Here is a 19,700-nt window from a genome sequence, read left to right on the forward strand (position 1 = left end):
TTAATTCTTAGAATCTCTTGAAAATATTTCTTCGTAAGAGATTCCTTTTCTTTTTGTGATTTTACTTCGACTGGATCTGATATTTATAAGATGTCTAGAGTAAAAAGTATCTTTCACAAACATTGTTACAATCGTCATCGCCGTAACTTCCCTTTCAGCACTCACTGGTATTTTTCCGATCAGTGTCTAGTCCAGGTAACCAGAGTCAACCAGATACATCTGTACCAATTAAAAGATCAATAGACCCTGATAAATCTTCAGTGTCATAAATTGGTATATTCATGCTCTTTAATCCATGGCCCATTTAAGGCAGAAGGTACAGCCTCACAAATTGTATCTTGCTCATAAATATCAAAAATACAAGTAAAATTATCGTCTAAAGTTTTTAGCTTAATTTTGTAGACATTATGTAAGTTTTCAGGTGTTCGTTTTCCTTCAAAAAGGGTGTGGCTCAAAATTTATTGTCTAGAAGCTATCATGCCTAGAGTAGAAATTAAGTCCTTCCTTAAATACGATTTTTGCGATCCTGTGTCATATAAACACAAAACCTGTGTCGACAAACAAAAACAAAAAAAAAAAAAAAAAAAAAAAAAAAAATCTGTGTCGAACACATAGTGTACAATTATTTCCAATTAATTTTATTTTCAGAGTTTCCAAAAGTACTTGTGTTGCTAACACTAGAAAGATTTACAGAACTTACTTCCTTGCTAGTTTCTTTTTCGTTTCTGTTTAACATAGGTATCTTTATTTTTAAACAATTCTAAACACATAATTACACTGTGATTTTTATGGCAAATTGCACATTTAATAGAACTCCTGCATTCCTTATCCTCCTTTCCTTTAAACAGCGAAATCTTTAAAAGTTTTTGCCTTTCTGAAAATAGCATTTTTTGAGCCTTAAAACAGTTAAATGAATCATGTTTTCCACTGCAAAACACGCACTTCTTAGTGGGAGAATCAGCACTCAACAAAATTGCTGCCATTGATGGTCCTTCGTAAACAGTTTTAAGAGATTTAATTCCACAGGTCAGTTCATTCTTCAAACCAAAACCAGTCGTAGCTAAACTTATGCGTTCTTCGGATTCTACTTCTGATTTCAAAAATTGTAATAAACTGTCCAGGCTACATTTTGAGTCTGGACCATGATCAGCATTTGCACGCATTTGATAGGCTCTTAAAATCCTCAGGCAAGCAAGATTCAGCTAAAGAATAAAGAAGTGAAGCACTTTTATCTGTAGTGACACCAAGGGTTTGCAAAGCCCGAATTTGTTGTTCCAAATTATCATATAATGCACATAATTTATTAGAGAAATTACTAGAATTTGCATTTCCCAGGACCAGTTTTAACAGTTATCTCACATAAACTTCCACTTGCAAGTCATTTCGACCAAAACGAACCTTCAAACATTCTATGGCCTTGGGATAATTAGCAGCTCTAGGGAAGAAACTTTCTATAACCTCCCCTTGCACGCGAACCCTCAACAGTCGCTTGTAATAAATATTGAAATTTATCACTATCAAAAATCATGGTATCTTTGTCAATTTTTTCAAACTGACTCGGAAAAAAAATCCTTAATTTCACCATCAAATTTTCGTTATTCAAGCTTTGGAAGTTTACATGTACGTTTACATGCATTGTCATTAACAGATTCAATCAAAATTAAACTTGAAGTACTTACGTTTTGTAGATTCTGAAGAATACCTTTCACATTAGTTTCGATTATGACGGCCTTGTCACGATAATCTTCAACAGCATCAAATTCTGCTTCAATTTTGTTTTCGGACAGTGTGCTAAGAAAACGTACGTGCGTATTTTCCAAACTTTGAGCTTTCGAAACAAAAACATTAACGTCCGATTGTGATTTAGAAGAATAGATCTCACTTTTCTTTAAAATTTCTGCTAAAACGTTGAAGGATTTTGCAAAAGCGGCTCTATGAATCTTCCTTTCAAACTTAATAGCTTCTTTACCTTTCATTCTTCTTTCTTTACTTTTCTACCAAACTAACGTCTCTTGTGTTCCGTCGAAGGTACCAATAAAATGTTCGCTTACCCGTCAAAATAAATTATTACGCTTCCAACATATCACGGATTGTAAGAGACTATTAAAAATGATAAAGGAGAGCTTACACCCTTGGCGACAAACTGAGAAAGTGCAAAATCACCCACTGCTTCGCCGCACTGGCTAATCGCACCGAATAGCCTCTAAGGCTAATTGCACGACCTACGTTAGCGCATGCGCACAATCAACCCAGGTACAGCCATTTTACGCCGATCTGCTGTAAGACAGACGGTAGCGGGAGCGACAGTGATAGCGAGGGTTGTTAACAGTTTCTGCTTATCTTCCGCAATTTCTTTGTTAATTAATTTTAGTTATTGTTCATGAAATTTACTTGTTATTTGTTTGACATAACTTGAGGACGATGGTTGTGACAAAAACAAATTTCTTGCCTTTTGAGTATGGAAGCAAGTTTTCCATATATTTTGAATTTGAAAGGACAAAATAAGCGTATGAAAATCGAAATTTTGCTGTTTTGATTCAAACGAGAAGGGAAAAATTTCACGAGGGTCATAAACATCGTGAAACGTTACTGTAGAAATTTATTACCTTTGAATGTAATAAGGGATTTATTCATAAACAATCATCATAAACAGCTATATTCATATTCATAAAGAGTTAATTTTTTTTTATTTAACACAGAAATTTTTATGCAAACTTAGACCCTAGTCTTATAGCATAGAACTGTCAGAATTTACTATTGAATAAGAAAACGTACTGAAAATTCTTATATATGCATCACTTTTTCAGTGTGCACACATGTTTATAGGTTCAAATGCCATGTTTCAAAAATCAAAATTATTTATGAAATAAAATCTGATAATTCATTTGCGTGTTACATTAAATTATTTTTGTCGTTTGAATTACATTCCATTATTTATTTAAATTTAATCAATTAATGTGTTTGTATTAATATTTCTTTTTTGTGTTCTGGAAATGAAGAGTATTTCCATAGAAAAATTAAACAAGCATACAAAATTATTAATAACCAGTATTATATGATTAATTATTAATTTATTTTATCGCTTTTAACTTATTTCATGTCTAAATTTTCTACGCAGACATACTCTGTCTAACTTTTAATGTCCCTTTTCCCAGATGAAAAATTTCAAAGAGGAATGAACAAAAATCTTGATTGTGAAAAACACATAGTTGAATCTAAATGTACAAAAAATGTAAACGAGGTTTTAGTTCCCACCCCAAATCAGTCATTTAAACTATTCCAACCGTTTAGGAGAACGAACGGTTGGAATAGTTTATGCGAACATAAAAATTTGCCCTTTCTTATATATACATAAATAAAAGAAATGTGTTCCTTCTTTTTATATATATAAGAAAAGGAACACATTTCCCTTTATAATCTTTTGAAAGTCCCTAACGCTTAAAAAATGATAAACTACGTCAACGTAGGAATCCGCCTTAAATAAAAAGAAAAGGGGAGGGAAAAAAAAAGAGAGAGAGAGACTCACAACAAACTTTGGCAGTTCGCGTACTTAGGATTCCTTCTTTTCGATTCGGTTCAGTATGTTTGGAACTTAAACAAAATATCACTCATGTAAATAACAACTCACCCTTCTTTGATAAGCCTAACTAACTACACAAACATATATTTTCTAATTCTACAAATTGTTGCCACTTCCAAGACACTAAACTGACAATAATTATTAGTGGCCAAAACACATTAAGTAAATAAAATTAAATTAAATTACGTATAAAACAAAAATTACACTCATTTGAAATCGAACAGTTAGTGAAAATGGTAAACTAGCTACGTATGTTTCCTGGAAATGTGCGGGTTTTGAGAATTGTTCCTTTCAATGTCCAGTCCCGCGTAGCAGAATCATAATGTCATAGGGGTTTAAGATGACTCCTATGTTAGGGAGAATCAAAAAATTTTTATTCAGAATTTTTGAAGTAATTAATATTGAATATCTTTTTCATGTCTCAGTAATTTTAACTATCCAACTTGGGAACTGGTTTTATAAAACATTTAAGGTGTCACTGATGCTCAGAATATTCTGAATACAAAAATAACAGTTATGATAATTGCCACTTTTTTTTTGATACTCTCATGGCTGCAGCCAACTTTCTAACAGTAATCAGGATTTATTGCACAATGAACGATCTGTTATCATTTATATATGGTTAATGCGCACAAGGACTCTGCTTGCAACACATTTCGGTCCAAGCCAAGTTCATAGTCATGTAAATCATTTGTTGAAATGCTTTGTTGATGAGAACTAAGCAATGGAAAATATTAAAATCATGTTTCCAGAAATCTTTGAGTGTTAATTATGTGGTATCGCTTACCTAAAAACATCTTTGAAGTCGCATATTTACGATATGAGTATTCTCATTCTGTGGTATTGTTTATCATTCGAAACGGTTTTTTGTTCCTATGACTTATTCCTGAGCTGAATTGAAGTAAGACATTGGTGATCCTAGGTTCTTGTGTGCTTTTTACCAAAATTTTGGACCAAATTGACCAAAATTTTATTTTGGTTCATAAAGAGTATTTGGGATTTGCCTTATCTTTTATTATCCTTGCTATCAACAAAACCTGATTATTCTACATTATCTATACTATCATTAAATTTTATTACTCTATATTGCTCACACTATCAGTAAGCCACCGATCCCAAGAAATTATAAAAAATTGGCTTAACTCTGCTGGACGAAAATAACTCAACTCCCATCATTACATATGTTGTTTCATGCTTTATACGGCAAGTTGTTGGTGTTAGCGATTTGATCAATTATATTATATCCTTATCTTACGCCTTGTAAGTTAATTAACTTTGCTATATTTTTTAAGCCTTTAACATAATAGTAACGGTTGTATGAAGTCTATTTCTATATTAATATTTTAGAAAAAATTGTGTTTTTAATTTTAAATTGGGATTTTTTTTTATTACTTTGTGAGAAAATGTCTTTCCATTAATTTTTATGATTTATTAGAATAAAGGAATCCTAATAGCGAAATTTTTCCTATCCAAGTATATTACAACGGTATTGAAATTGAAAATTGTCATAGATTCAGAATCCTTCCATATGTAGACTCGAATTTAGTGAAGATATTTTAGTATATATAATTGAGGCAAAAGAATTATTGGCTCAATCCTAGTATAGGCTGCATGAATCGATACGCTGTTTACTGAAATGCATGCTCAATTTCAACAAAACAAGATTTTTACTAAAAACTTTGAGGATCAAATATAGGTATTATTATAATTATTCTACGGCGGAAAAAATATGCTACCTTTAAGTGACAAGATTCTTGAATTTAAAGGGGAATTAAACTTATGGAAGATCATATTGTAAAAGAGAATTCTGATATTTGGAATGGCTCTAGTGTAGAACTAAAATGCAAAAATGGATCTTGGCTAATTTCAGGTTTTATTGTATTCCACCTAGAGGAGAAGTTGATTGGTTTGGTTTATGTGATTGTGGCAAAGCCTGGAGGGGGACCTTCATTGGAGGACTTTCTAAGAGCAACTGGCTCGTATAGACGTTACACATGGGGAAAACCATGAAGATACCCATGCAATCGGCCTCTTCTTGGGATTCAGACCGAACTACAAGTGTTCAGCGACTTTAACGCTTGGCAACTGGTAGGCCAGAGGAGAAGTTAAAGAAAATTGGGTTAATCCTTGGATTATGGTAATTTGGCGACCAACCCTGCTACAGCAACCTGCTAGTTTTTGTTTGGACGCCATTTTGTTTTCAGGAAGTAAAGGCTTTTTTTTTTTTTTTTTTACTCAACATTTTTTTCCAACAATCTGCTAGCCGAATTACACTTATGCTAGAACTTTTATGGAACAAAAGTGCTTAATCATGACGAAGATTAGGTGTAAAATTGGGAGAAAGTGCAGAATCGCAAACTGCTTGCCGCATTTTTAAGAATTGCACATACACTGTATCCATGGGTACATCGACTTATTTTCACTTAAAAAAAAAAATCCCAGAATTGCACAAAAATGGCATTGTGCACACTCTTGACTTTATCCATGTACACTGCTAAAGTCCTAGCTAGTAACCTTTATCGCCTTACCAAAATGTCGCCAAACTACCTGTTACCATATTCCAAAGATTAGCTGGAAATTGATTACAGTCAAAAGTTGTTAATTCGGACACCCATAATCCGGAATGATCTATAATCCGGACCTCAAAGCTACAAACTTTCTGCGCATGCGTCGCGTTGACGCTGCGAATTTGCGTGTGCGCGTGCGAATACGTTAAATACGTTAACGAATGCACGTTTAATGTATAACGGACGGGATAAGCTACTAATTATCTATTTCAGTTAATGTTGCAGGTTGCGTTGTCCCTTAATCTTCGAATTGGATCCGGATTATTATTTTTTTCAGACTGTTAGAGCAATTTTATAAAAGTAAGCTTGAACTTTCGATTATGTCAAATAGAATTTCCGATATATATTTACTAATATGTAAAGGATATACAAAGCAAAAGTATTTTTCGGAGTCCATTAAACAAAAAGTGGAATTGCTGCAAAAAATGGATAAAGGCATATCCTTTGTTTATCTAAACTTTAACATTTGTTTATCTTTAACGCCGCGGCGGCGTGCAATGAATTGGAAGTTGATCTGTCAGCACTATCCTTATCTTCAGGGCAGATGTTTTTATTTTATTTGGCTTACAATTCCTTACTAAATGTAGTATTTCATCTCGATGTACTCCGTCTTTGATATGATTTAAATCAAATTCCTCGTCATTATAATTCGCTTCCGATAGCGAAGAAAGCGACAGAGGTTATTGAAAACGAAAAAATTTCGATTGACAAAATACTCGGTATTCTCGACACAGCAATTATAGGACTTGAACAGCGGAACTTTGTAAATGAACAAGAAATTATGTCTGTTTATAGAATTAAAGAGAATCTAGGCTGATCTTTGGAAGATGGTAACAGGTAGTTTGGCGACATTTTGGAGGCGATAAAGGTTACTACCTAGGACTTTGGTAATAATGTGAGAAGTACTCAGTTCCAATTGCACATTATTTTGTGTGAGGGAAATGAGAGATCATGAGATATGTCATGTGACATTAATGGACGAATTACAGTTCTTTAATCGGAAAAGAGGGGAATTTGGAAAAATATCTCCAGTACTATAGTATTTTGTATTAAGCTTCATTGTGTGTTGTGTGAAATAGTGTTGATTAATTTTCAGATTGCATGGCGCTATGTAAAGTGAATTCCAATTTTTAATGCGTTTATCTGATAATAAGTTGAGATTGTGTGAAAGGAAGGATATTACAGATAAGTTTGAATGGCGGTGCAAGAAATCTGGTAAAAATGGACATTTTGTTAAACGGAGTGTAAGGAAGGGTACGTGGTTTGCTGAAAGTAGCATGGAAGAAATTTTATTAATTTCTTATTACTGGGTGAATAGACTGCCAGTTGACTACTGGATTTCGTATTTAGAAATTAGCAGTAGTACTGCAGCCGATTAGAACTCTTTCTGTAGGGAAGTGTGCGTGCCACGTAATGAAGATTCTGAAGATTAGGTAAATTAGTATTTTTAATCATTTGAGGATATTATTTTTATGCATTGTTCTAAATGTAAGGAGTAAATAAATTAATATGGTATTATTGGAAAATTGTTATTAGCAATGATTTAGTTTAAAGTAATTAGGATTGTAAGCTAATTTTTATTAATTTAATGTATGTGCTTATTTATATTTTAAGTAATGTTTTTTAATTTAATTATATTTTAATTTAATGATCGTGATTTTATGAGTTATATGTTTGTAGTATTTTGGAATATGTTTGAATAGAATACGTTGAGTATTTTCATGCATTTTCGTGAAATTTTTCTAATTTATGACAAAAAAGCAGTGTACATGGATATAGTGAAGAGTGTGCGCAATGCCATTTTTGTGCAATTCTGGGATGGTTTTTTAAGTAAAAATAAGTCGACGTGTACATGGTTTAGTTATATTTTAATTAAATTATAGTTATTTTGTGAATTTTATGTTTGTAGCAATTTGGTATATGTTTCAGTTGAAGTAAATGTGCATGGAAATAATTTAAATATTTGACACTAAGTATTTGTAACCATTTTTAATGTTTGCGGTAGAAATTCGTTGGTGACGTTTATAATATAATAGATAATTTAGAGGTAAAAGTTTTTGGATATATTATTTATTTTATAAGTGGAAATGTTCATTCTTGGAAATGGTATATACTTTTTCGCGATCAGTTAATTTCATATATGTTCTTTTTACCGGATTTAAAGATTCACAAAATTTTCATGCATTTTCGTGAAATTTTTCGGTTATTCTTTGGATTATGGTAACTTGGCGAAAATTTGGCGACCAACCCTGCTACAGCAACCTAGTAGTTTTTGTTTGGACGCCATTTTGTTTTCACAAAGTAAAGGCATTTTTTTTTTTTTTTTTTAATTTTCCCCCTCAACATATTTTTCCAACAATCTGCTAGCCAAATTACGCTTATATTAGAACTTTTATAGAACAAAAGTGCTTAAACGTGACGAAGATTAGGTGCGAAATTGGGAGAAAGTGCAGAATCGAAAACTGCTTGCCGCATTTTTAAGAATTGCACATACACGGTAACCATGTACACGTCGACCTATTTTCACTTAAAAAAACATCCCAGAATTGCACAAAAATGGCATTGCGCACACTCTTGACTTTATCCATGTACACTGCTAAAGTCCTAGCTAGTAACCTTTATCGCCTTACCAAAATGTCCTCAAACTACCTGTTACCATATTTCAAAGATTAGCCAATATTTCTAATTTATGACAAAAAAGCAGTGTACATGGATATAGTGAAGTTATTTAGTGAATTTTATATTTGTAGAAATTTGGTATACATTTCAGTTGAAGTAAAAGTGTATGGAAATAATTTAAATATTTGACACTAAGTATTTGTAACTATTTTTAATGTTTGCGGTAAAAATTCGTTGGTGACGTTTATAATATAATAGATAATTTAGAGGTAAAAGTTTTTGGATATTTTATTTATTTTATACGTGGAAATGTTCATCCTTGGAAAGGGTATATACTTTTTCGCGATCAGGTAATTTCATATATATGCTTTTTACCAAGTTTAAAGATTCAGAAAATTTTTCTGCATTTTCGTGCAAATTTTTGTAATTAATGAGAAAATAGCAGTGTAGATAGATAAAGTTAAGAGTATGTGCAATGCCATTTTTGTGCAATTCTGGGATGTTTTTTTAAGTTAAAATAAGTCGACGTGTAAATTGTTTATGTGTATGTGCTATTCTAAAAACCGTGCAAGGAGTTTGCGATTGTGCAATTTTTCCCAATTTTGCAGTTAATATTTGTCATGATTAAGCAGCTTTGTTACGTAAAATTTCTAGCATAAGTGTAATTCAGCTAGTAGATTGTTGGTAAAAGTGTTGAGTAAATAAAAAGAAAAGAAACACGTCTTTATTTCGTGAAGACAAAATGGCGGCGAAAAAAAATAGACGGTTACTGTAGCAGAGTTGGTCGCCAAATTTTCGCCAAAAAATCGCCAAGTTACCATAATTCAAAGAACAACCAGAATCTATTATCACATAAAAAACGAAGCAACTTAAACAACTTACATTGAAAGAAATGTTGGCTGATCTTTAGAATATGGTAACTGGTAGTTTGGCGACATTTTGGAGGTGATAAAGGTTACTATCTGGGACTTTGGTAATAATGTGAGCAGTACTCAGTTCCGATTACGCATTATTTTGTGTGAGGGAAATGAGAGATCATGGGATATGTCATGTGATATTATTGGACGAATTACGGTTCTTTAATCGGAAAAGGGGGGAAACTGGAAATTTTGTATTTGGCTTTATTCTGTGTTGTGTGAAACAGTGTTCGTTAATTTTTGGATCCCTTGGCCCTAACTAAAGTGAATTCGAAATGGGTATTTAGTGGGATTGAAAGGGGTGGTAATAAGTGTTTCTTTAAGGTTGTGTGTGATAGAAGTAAAGATGTTTTATTAAGTTATTTATTTTACCTGGTACCTTGCTGTGAACTATAAGTATGATTTTAAAGATCCTGAAACAGAAATAAGAAAAGTTTATCGGACACGTAATCAAGATTCTGAAGAAGATTAGGTAAGTTAGTATTTTTAATTATTTGAGGATATTATTTTTATGCATTGTTCTAAATGTAAGGTAGAAGTAAAGTAATTTGGGTTGATCTTTACATTATGGTAACTTGGCGAAAATTTGGCGACCAACTCTCCTACAGCAACCCTCCATTTTTTTTTCCTGCCACCATTTTGTCTTCACGAAGTAAAGACATGTTTCTTTTTATCTACTGAACACTTCTTCCAACAATCTACTAGCCGAATTACACTTATGCTAGAAATTTTCTCTAACAAAACTGCTTAATCATGACAAATATTCACTGCAAAATTGGGAAAAAGTGCACAATACCACACTCCTTACGCGTTTTTCAAAATAACACATACACATAAACCATGTACACGCCGACTTATTTTTACTGAAAAAAACATCCCAGAATTGCACAAAATTGGCATTGCGCACACTCTTCACTATATCCATGTACACTGCTTTTTTCTCATAAATTAGAAAAATTTCACGAAAATACATGACAATTTTCTGAATCTTTAAACCCGGTAAAAAGAACATATATGAAATTACCTGATCGCGAAAAAGTTTATACCCTTTCCAAATATGAACATTTCCACATATAAAATAAATAAAATATCCAAAAACTTTTACCTCTAAATCATCTATTATATTATACACGTCACCAATGAATTCATACTGCAAGCATTACAAATACTTAGTGTACAAATATTTAAATTATTTCCATGCACATTTATTTCAACTTAAACGTATACCAAATTCCTACAAACATAAAATTCACAAAATAACTATCATTTAATTAAAATATCACTAAACCATGTACACGTCGACTTATTTTTACTTAAAAAAACATCCCAGAATTGCACAAAAATGGCATTGTGCACACTCTTCCCTATGTCCATGTACACTGCTTTTTTCTCATAAATTAGAAAAATTTCACGAAAATGCATAACAATTTTCTGAATCTTTAAACCCGGTAAAAAGAACATATATGAAATTACCTGATCGCGAAAAAGTATATACCCTTTCCAAATATGAACATTTCCACGTATGAAATAAATAAAATATCCAAAAACATTTACCTCTACGTTATGTATTATATTACAAACGTCACCAACTAATTCATACCGCAAACATTATAAATGGTTACAAATACTTAGTGTCAAATATTTAAATTATTTCCATGCACATTTACTTCCACTCTAACGTATACCAAATTCTACAAACATATAATTCACAAAATAAGTATCATTTAATTAAAATATAATTAAATTCAAAAACACTACTTAAAATATAAATAAGCACTTACATTAAATTAATAAAAATTAGCTTACAATCCTAATTACTTTAAACTAAATCATTGCTAATAACAATTTTCTAATAATACCAAATTACTTTACTTCCACCTTACATTTAGAACAAATGCATAAAAAATAATATCCTCAAATAATTAAAAATACTAACTTACCTAATCTTCTTCAGAATCTTGCTTACATGGTGGATACACTTTTATTATTGATTCAATAAAATTATTGAACGATTTTTTCTGCGAATTTTTCCTCCACACTTCCTCCGCTAAATAAAAAGCAAAATTCTCTTTATCACAATGTTGCTCCATGTTCCACTTTATGCCGTGATTAGCACGTAAGATTATGTGCTGTATTTTATCACAATGCCTCCCAATGGCGCTTTTTATAGCACTCCACGTGTCCTCTATTGTATTGGTATGTGCACCTGTTTCTGGATCTTTAAAATAATATTAGACAGCGCCATACAATCCAAAAATTATTCAACACTACTTCACACAATACACAATGAAGCTTAATACAAAATAATATACTGCCACAGATATTTTTCCAAATTCTCCCCTTTTCCGATTAAAGAACTATAATTTGTCCATTAATATCACATGACATATCTCATGATCTCTCATTTCCCTCACACAAAATAATGCGTAATCGGAACTGAGTACTGCTCACATTATTACCAAAGTCCTAGGTAGTAACCTTTATCGCCTCCAAAATGTCGCCAAACTACCAGTTACCATATTCCAAAGATCAGCCAAGAAGTTTAACATTTTACATCTCATAAAGTATCACAAAATTCTGATTATGTCTTGTTGCCCTTGATATTTATTTCACATATTTTTATGCAAATGAAATACAGTACGAAGTTCGAAATCCTGAATAAATAATCCTGATCTAAAATCCAGACCTCAAAACCACCAACAAAGTTTTTCTGGTAGGCTTTACGCAAATACATTTGATTCCCCCCCTCTGCACATAATAAAACATCTGGAGAGTCCCGATTCTTAATTTTACTTCTACACTGAATAAAATACCTTGTTATTGAAGAAACATTCATTTTAACATAAATTTGTACGACCAGTAATTTGTCTGCGTGTCTGTTTGACACACATCTCAAACCGAAACATTCCCCATAGATACATCGTTGATCTGATGCCAACCTGGAAAATCATTATTTATTATATTTTCCTTTCGTCACTGCATGTTTATCAAAACATGACAACTTGAGTAATGACTCGTGTAAAAATTCCTAAACAATTTTTTTTCTGTTAGTAATTGAATAATAAACAGGGGTGTTTGTGCTCCGGGGAAACCCCGGAATTCCGGGGATTTTGAACTTCGATACCCGTAAATTCCGGGGATCGTCGTTCAAAAGGAAGTAGGAATAATAATGAATTATTTATTTTGATCTGGGTAATTTTGTTTGCTTTGAAAGCAGAAAATGCAAGGTGAGTGTGTGGTGAAAACTTTTCCTTTCTTTTTCCAAAGGCAGTGATAATGCGTGAAAAGGGGGAAAAAACTTCTTTTTTGTTCTTTCCTTATTGCGAGTTATGACTCATTCCCCCGGTTCTCGGACATTCTCTTCTGGATTCTTTTCGGCAAGTAGGCGCGGCAGAAAAAAAAGGGAGAGACTTCGTTCTACCAGATGTGCGATCACGTGACTCTGGGTTCAACGGTCTTATCTCTCCTGGCGTGGTGCCAATAAGTAGAGAAGTGGGATTTTTTGCTGTATTAGCTATTTGTCATTAATCGCTTCTCAACTTTTTTTTCTCCGCTGTGTAAAATTTTCGTTTCATTTATTGATGCACGTGTAAATTTTTCGTTTCGTTTATTGAAATATTTTTTTATTTATGTACGCAAGAAATGCGGAATGCATTTAGGTGGAATTGGATTGAATGGAGAGATGGTAATGGGGATACCATCGGCACATGGTGCAAGAAAATAAATGTTGCTGGACAAGCATATTGTGTTTTTTGTAACTCACTGCTGAAGTATGGTGGGGAAGGATTCAAGGCTTTCACAAATCATTCTAAAACTGTGACGCACATAAAATATTCAAAGTGCATTAGACATTCAATGACTTTAAGTAATTATGCTAATTCAAAAAATACAGATGACGTACTGGAGACTGATGCTTGGCCATTGGATATAGTGACAAGAAAAGCACGCCAAGAGGTATTAATAACTTCGTTTATCGCCGAGAATTCTCTTTCTTTCAACGTAGCTCCCAATTTAATTGAACTCTGCAAGCAGTTGAGCCGCGATCAGACGGCACTAAACTCGTTGGAAATGTCCAGGACTACTGCATGTTATAAGATGAAATATGGGCTCGCAAAAACTATTAAGGAAAATATCATTAAAACTTTAAAGGAGACTCCATTTTCTCTAAATTTGGATGAAAGTACTAGCAATGCTCAAGAAAGTATACTGGCAATATTGGTGCAGTTTTATGACAACAATCAAAATGAAGTTGTAGTTCATCATTTTGCATCTCTAAAGATGGAATCTTGCAATTTAGAAGCTGTTTTTAAAGCAGTTGTTAATACTATTGAAGATAATAATATTCCATGGGCAAATTTAATTAGTGTATTAATGGACTCATGTAACACCATGCGTGGAAAAAAAAAAGGGTGTTGAAACCAGGCTACGATCAAACAAAGCACCCCATTTATTAGATATTGATGGTGACACATGTCACACAGCTAATAACTGTGCAAAAAAATTTACTTCATGTTTTGATATATACTTAGAAGATTTGTTTGATGACATCTATTTTGATATGAAAAGCTGCAGTAAAAGAGAAAATTTTTTCAATATCTGTGAATCCCTTGCCATTAAAAAACTTAAGCCCTTGAAGAGACCAGACCATAGGTGGGTGTACATTTTGTGTGTTTTAGAAAGAATCAAAGATCTGTGGGATGCTCTTACTGCATTTTATTTTCACTACTTGGATAAAACTGATAAAGGAGATTATTTTTCTTATGTTGAAACTGTTTACAATAAAAGAAATATTTCTGCAGCACAGAAAAAAATTGTTGAAGGGGTGTATTCTTGCTTGCATTCCTAACAACTCACAAAGGATGCTTTAGCTCGGGAAAAAAAGAATACTAAATGGGTTATTTGTTATGCAAAACAAAACTTTATTGCATATGGCATTATATTCAGCAGTATTACCAGAGTTCAACACATATATTAAATTATTTGAAACAAAAAAACCAATGCTTCATTTAATACATTCCAGTATTTATAAATTGATGGCAAAATTTCTCTCTTTTTTTATGAAGCCAGAAAATATAGAGTGCACATCTTATAATGATTTATTAAAGGTTGATGTCACAAATCCAGAATTCCATCTACCTAGCGAAGTAATATTTACTGGTACAGAAGCTTCCACTCTCCTGAAGAAATTATCAAAAAATATCCAATAGCAAAAGAATTCCAAATTTCTCTGATGAAAGCTTATACTAATACAGCACAGCATATGAAACAGAAATTACCCTTTAAAAATTCATATCTAATTAGTTTTACAGCATTAGATCCAGAGCTAAGAGGTAAAACCAGTACAATATTAGCTTTTGAAAAATTATCATCATTTATGTCCCATATTTTTAGTGATAATGAAAAGTCAAAAGTAGAAGCTGAAATAAGGTTATACCAGAGTGATATTGATATCACCAAAGAAATGCTCTACACATCTGATGAAAGTGGAAATCAAGTCAAGTGTACAATTGATAAATATTGGTCTAAAGTTTTTAATTTAAAAGATGATTTCACAAATGATTATAAGTATCCTACGTTGGCTAAATTGGTCAAAGCCTGCCTTAGCTGCTTCCATGGCCCATTAGTGGAAAGTGCATTCAACTTAATGGATACACTTGTCACTGACTATAGAACCTCTCTTAAGATTGATCCCCTAGATGCAGTGCAGACTATTAAATATGATTTAATGGCTTCTAAAGAAACCTCATGTGAAAAATATGGCTCAAAAAATCCAATGACTGATCCAATTCACAAAGATCTCTTACTGAATATGAACAGAAGTTGGAAAACATATCAAGAGGACTTAAAAACATGTATTTCAGATAAGTCACCTATAAAAGTCTCTGAAAAACCTTCTACATTAGCAGAAAAGCAAACTGCTTCTACCTCTGCATGTGCAGTTCTCGAGGAAATTTCTTCAACTGTAAATGAGGAAAATAAAAGTCAACCTTCCTGCAATTATGAAGTTCACCACAAAAGAAAGACAAGCCCACAAACATCAGAAAATAAAAAAAAGCAGCAGAAATTAGATAATTTTTTTTTTTTAAAGAATTAATTCAGATAATTTAAAATATTTACATAAAATGTAGTAGTTTATATGTTTGAAAATTTATGGTTATTAATTTTGCAAAAAAAGTAATTCATTGAACTTTTATAATTAGGACATTCAATACTTCATAATTGTAATTTTTCATTTCTCTCCCCCCCCCCTTCTTGAAACTCCAAAATGTCGGTAGTAAGTCCGTAAAAGTTTCAGGGGATTTTTTGGGGTCCCACAAACACCCCTGAATAAAGGAGTACGGTAACCTTTTATGTTGACATTGCACTTGGTGAGGATTACAGATTTAAGCTAAATGTTCTAAAAAATGTTGAGGAGGAAAAATTTGCCAAAAATTTCTTCCCATATGCTAAAAATAGATTTTGTTGATGGTTTTGTGGTAAAATCCTAGTATACGGTGCAGCCTTGGCGCGATTTTTGAAAATTATCGCCAACACCAAAAATGATCCAAAGAACGTCTATATATATACTATACACTATATACTATGTGTGTATATACATAGTATATACACTATATATATAGTACATACTATGTATAACCATATATATTCTTTAAATGACCTGTTTACTACTCATCGTATATGTCGCGTTTTTACTGCTCATCATAAAGTCGCCAAAAGTAGCCAAATCCCGTGTGCACCGGATACTAGGATTAAACCGGTTTTGTTCATAGACCCGAAGATTACATTTAAAGCTATATGAATTAAGAATAACTGATTTGTTATTCATATAAACCCAGAAACAGCGCTAGGGCTCATATGGCCGCATTGAGTCGCAGAATTCAGGACCCACAGAGACTGCATTAGGTGGTAAGATATCTAGCGCTGGCCCTCAAGACTTAAGAAATGTGGACTTAAGTATATGTGAAATAAGACTTAAGTATAAGTATAATAAGACTTAAGTATATGTAGAAATTTATTTATTCAGAACTCTAATGAGCCTTAAGCATGTTCAAGAAATAGACATAAGTATAGTACAATAATTAACTAATATAGTTCAGGCTTAATTGTCTCAGTGCACGGTAGAAGCAAGATAAAATTTAACGGAACAGCTTGTATGTATAGTGACAAATATATATAGTGAAGCATAACTGCATTGGATGATGATAGTCGCTAATTTTAAAGGTTTTCAGATATCACAAAACAAAGGTAAAGTTTTCCAATTAATGAATTTTGTGAAGGAAGCAGTAATAAATGAAAATGATATAAAAGAAGTTTTTTCATTGTGATGACAATGCTTCTCAATGTCACGATTTCATATTTTTAATTTGATAATTTCTACATGCCATCTTATTAGATTGGTTCCCAGACAAAAGCCCAGATTCACTGGACGAAAGCGCACGCGACAAAAGCCCACAAAGAAAAGCCCACTATGATAATTGCCCATGCAACAAATGAACACAGCGATGAAAGTGCACATTGATAAAAGCCCACACTGATAAAAGCCCACATTGATAAAAGCACACACTGATAAATGCGCACATAATCAAAAGGGACTTATGGTTTTTATTACTATAAAATGTATTTATAATTTAATTATAATAAATGGAGTATTCAGATCTGAATTTTAACGTCTCAACTATATGTCTGTTTGTATATTTTATCACTACTTTATTTGTTTAATTTATTAGGTTGAAAGCAAACTTTCTGCTCTCTGATTGATTAGCTATAACATTTCGATGATAAATCTGAAATTGCATTTTATTATTTATTTACTTATTTAACTTTGGTATAGGTATGTGAAAATGAAAAATATCATTGTGAAGTTTCTCACGTGTTATTTTTAAGGTAATATGGCTGAGATTAAATATAGTTATGTTTCATTATTAAAACTATTAACTTTTAAATTAAAAAACACTTGAATTTTATTTTCTTCCTTTTTAGTTTTTCCTTTAGTTCCTTTTTAGTTTGGTAATATTAAAACACTTAAGCACAATGAAAACTTCGCTAAGAGGTATTTTATTCTTTACTTTTTACTGAGCTTATTATCAAAGTTTAAACATATATCTTATTGAAAGCTTTTTTCAGTGTAACAATTATAATTTGGTGATTTTGTAGAAATATTTTCTTTCAGATTTCTGAATAAATTAAAACTGTCAGCTGACACCCTGTCAGAAAAAGAATTCCAAGTGTAACCTCTTAATCTTTCAACTACATCAATTTGGAATAGTGTTTTTAATTTTCATTTTATTTATTTTTGGGGGGGGGCATGGAACAACTCTTAGAAATCAACATGTCTACAAATTTAAGTAGAACAATCATCTCAATCTTTAGTAATAAATATGTAGCATTTCATTAGAGTTTGTGAAGATTACAAAGAATTATGCATATAATAACATCTAATAAAATTTTGTAACTACATGAATATATATAGTCATCAAACTCAAAGTTCATCGTTTTTAGATGATAAGTATACATATTATATAAATTAATTATAAGTGTGGCCAATATTCCCTTTCACTTCCCTTTGTCGGACTTATAATAGGAGGGCACTTCCATTTGTCGCGTAAATATAAAAACAAAGTTAACATACATGTATATGTTTATAATTACATTATTTTGATTGACTCTCTAAATTCAGCCGGAGTCCAAAATGAAATGTGCTCCTCTACTTAAATTTATTGTTCAATTATTTGTTATTAATTTAATTTATTCTTTATTTTATCTTTATTCATGAATCTACTTTTTGCAGCTGAAAAAAGAGAAAAAAATATTCATTTTAATGTAGCTTATATATCGGTGTGGGTTTTTGTCAGTGTAGGCTTTTATCAATGTGGACTTTTATCTCTGTGGGCTTTTATCAATGTGTGCTTTCATCGGTGTGGGTATTATTTGCGTGGGCAATTATCCCAGTGGGGTCTTTTTTGTGGGCTTTTGTCGCATGTGCTTTCGTCCAGTGGGCTTTTGTCTGGTCACCTATTAGATTTAAACTGATGATCTAATATCTGGAAAAATCCCAAATCCGGAATCGTTGAAGTCCCGACGAGTCCGGATTTCAAACTTTGTACCATACTAATTTCTTTTATTATATAAAAGTTATACTTTAACATTATTGGGAGGAAACCATTTGAGAACTTTTATTAAGATTTCAAATTTTGATGTAAAATAATGACAGTGAGAAGCATTGTATTTTAACTGCTTGCCTGATTATCCCGAGTTATCTCGTGCTCGTATATATTGCAGCTAATTATTATCTCGAGAAAACTCGGGTGAAGCAGAATTTGTCAGTACGATTTGTTTTATCAGGGTTTTACTCGGCCTGGAGGAAATGAAAGGAAATATTCAGCTTTAACTGACAGTTTGCCAAGTTTTATTAGTTTTTGCAGTTCTTTTGGCGGGATTGGTCACGCGTTTCACTATCATATAGTATACGACGACTTGTGGGTTAGTAATGGACAAAAAAGGATAGTTGCGTTGAAAAAAGTAAAATAATGGCGCTGATGCAAGATAACGAAAGCAATGATTTTTCAGATAGTGATTATGAAGAGGTGGACATTGAAAATAGTGGAAGTCATTCTTCTGTATGTAGCCTTATTGAAGACGACAGTTCAAGTGATTTGGATTCAAATGACTTGCCAGCAGCTCGCCAATGGTGTACAATTCAAAAAACAAAGTTGCCACCTGCACCTGCTCATTTTATTTTCACTGCCAACACAGGTATGAATTTCAATATTGATATCCGTAATGATTTGGAATTTTTCCGTAAATATTTTGATAATGAATTGATCAGCATTATTACAACCGAAACAAATTGATGCACGGAAGAGCGTGCTTGTAGATTGCATTCAAAACCATGCTGTTTTACTTCTCAAAATGAAATAAGAGTTTTTTGGAGAATAACTATTCTCTAAGGTGTTATAAAAAAACCACATCTGCAAGATTATTGGAGTAAAAATCAGTTGTTGAGTATGCCATTTTTTG

This window comes from Stegodyphus dumicola, chromosome 12 (assembly GCF_044657685.1).
Source record: "Stegodyphus dumicola isolate Sdum_Otavi_A_Nest chromosome 12, ASM4465768v1".
Classification (NCBI taxonomy): Eukaryota; Metazoa; Arthropoda; class Arachnida; order Araneae; family Eresidae; genus Stegodyphus; species Stegodyphus dumicola.